The following is a 2,623-nucleotide window of genomic DNA, read 5'->3' on the forward strand; positions in this document are numbered from 1 at the left end:
GCAATTTTCCGTCATTGTTATTGTTGTGTTTACCTGACATTTTCTAATTCAGGCATCTGTCAGTCCTACTGAATCTACAGGAATCTACCTTCTTGGAATCTACTAATATTTTGACGTTCTGGGCCTCGTTCTTAAATATCAATTTTATATGAAACAAAAAACTATTGGGTAGCGCAAATTTGACCAGTGCAAACTTAGCACCCCATCTATGGAATTTTGGGTCGAAAATGACCTTGATCGTTAGGTCCCCGTTAGGTCCTTTAAGGTCCCACAATTTTTTCGTTAGGTCCCCTTTAGTTTTTTTTTTAATAATTTTTTAAATTTTAGGTATAAAAAAATGCAACTTTAGCACCCCATCCATAGAATTTTGGGTCAAAAATGACCTTAATCGATAGGTCTCCGTTAGGTACTATAAGGTCCCACAATTTTTTCGTTAGGTCCCCTTTAGTTTTTTTTTTAATAATTTTTTTTTAATTTTAGGTATAAAAAAGTTACACTTTAGCACCCCATCCATAGCAAAATTGGCAAATTTTATCAAAATCGTATTCTTTACCGTTAGGTCCGTATAGGCTCATCATTGAAATTGTTGAATTATTTATTTTATTAAAATTATAAAATAATAAAAACCTGCGCATGCGCCTTAGAGCATTAAGGCATGCGCACATCATACATAAACTGCGCAAAATTTAAAATCGTATCGTTTCATTTATTAAATAAATCTATTGTTCTGAGAGTGCTTATTTATTAAAAACCTACTTTTCAACCTAGACTTAAAATAACTATTAGTGTATTAGTGTCAATCTATGGTGTATATATATTTTTTGTAGCGGCCACAGGGCCACACTATCTGGAATGTCATCGCGGCGTTTCTGCGTAGGGTCAATCATCATAATTATGGTAACTTAGGTTATAGTTGGAAATAAAGTTTTGATACTTTAATTTATTATTACGAGCTTTGTTTTTTTGAGAGATTAACAACCTCTTCATCTATATAATATTATATATATGTAATCTGGTACTGTTATCTGATACAGATAAAAAAAGAACAGCTAGTGAAAGTAAGAAAAAACATAATAAAATACAATTAAATTTTGTTTAATCAATATAATCATATTAAATCTAAAAGCCGCGTTCAGCCGCGTTCAGCCGCGAATAAAGAATAAGAATCACTATCATTATCTCTGACATCATTAACTCTTCCATGTCTGCAGTTATTCCATCTTGTTTTTTTTGTACTGCTCTTCAACATGAATAACATGGTTTGGTCAAAGAATAAATCTCGTCGAGATACTGATTTTGTGTCTTTAAACATTTTGAACGGACCAGATCGTTCAATTTTATATTGTTGCTTGAATAGTTTTTAACTTGATTACTGGTATCATCCATGCAAAATAATAATATTAAACAAATCATACCTACTTATAATAATGTGCAATGCAATCAAGATGAAAAGCATCAAAATATCAAGTCACACTTAACAATGCATTGAGATATTTCTCGTAAACACTCTTGTTTTTCCTTGAAAACTACATCTCTTTCAAATTGTTTCATTTTAAATTTATTAATCATAGTTTAAAGTTCTCGTCATGTTTTCAACTCAGTTTTCAAAAATATTTTTTTTAATTTTTTTTTTAGAAATCACTAAAATCCTAAGCTAAAATCGCCAAATAAATTTTCGAAATAAAAAGCCAGTTTCATCTTTCGGACGTGACTAGTATAGATTTATTTATTGAATTAAATTTAATAAATGAAACGATACCAATTTAAATTTCGCATTGTTTATGTATGATGTGCGCATGCCTTAATGCTCTAAGGCGCATGCGCAGGTTTTTATTATTTTATAATTTTAATAAAATAAATAATTCAACAATTTCAATGATGAGCCTATACGGACCTAACGGTAAAGAATACGATTTTGATAAAATTTGCCAATTTTGCTATGGATGGGGTGCTAAAGTGTAACTTTTTTATACCTAAAATTAAAAAAAAAAATTATTAAAAAAAAAAACTAAAGGGGACCTAACGAAAAAATTGTGGGACCTTATAGGACCTAACGGAGACCTATCGATTAAGGTCATTTTTGACCCAAAATTTTATGGATGGGGTGCTAAAGTTGCATTTTTTTATACCTAAAATTTAAAAAATTATTAAAAAAAAAACTAAAGGGGATCTAACGATCAAGGTCATTTTCGACCCAAAATTCCATAGATGGGGTGCTAAGTTTGCACTGGTGCAAATTTGTAGGATTATTTAATATTAAAATAATGGAAGTAATATTTTTTTCATGCATTTCTCAACATTGTGTGTTTACTCTTACGTAGTATGTGAATGACCTTAATCGATAGTTCTCCGTTAGGTCCTTTAAGGTCCCAAAATTTTTTTGTTAGGTCCCCTTTAGTTTTTATATAAATAATTTTTAAAATTTTGGGTAGAAAAAAAGCACACTTTTTTTAGCACCTCATCGATCGTACGTATTAACAATTGCACGTATTACTTTGACAGACACAATTCGTTAAATAAATATAACTATGTAAATTTTCAAATGATTGCGTTGATTGTTTTGATTGGGAGTGTGTTCTCACCTTTATAGCAATGCCTACGCCTAGAAATTTTTTGAAAATTC

The sequence above is a fragment of the Colias croceus genome, chromosome 17 (assembly GCF_905220415.1).
Source record: "Colias croceus chromosome 17, ilColCroc2.1".
Lineage (NCBI taxonomy): Eukaryota > Metazoa > Arthropoda > Insecta > Lepidoptera > Pieridae > Colias > Colias croceus.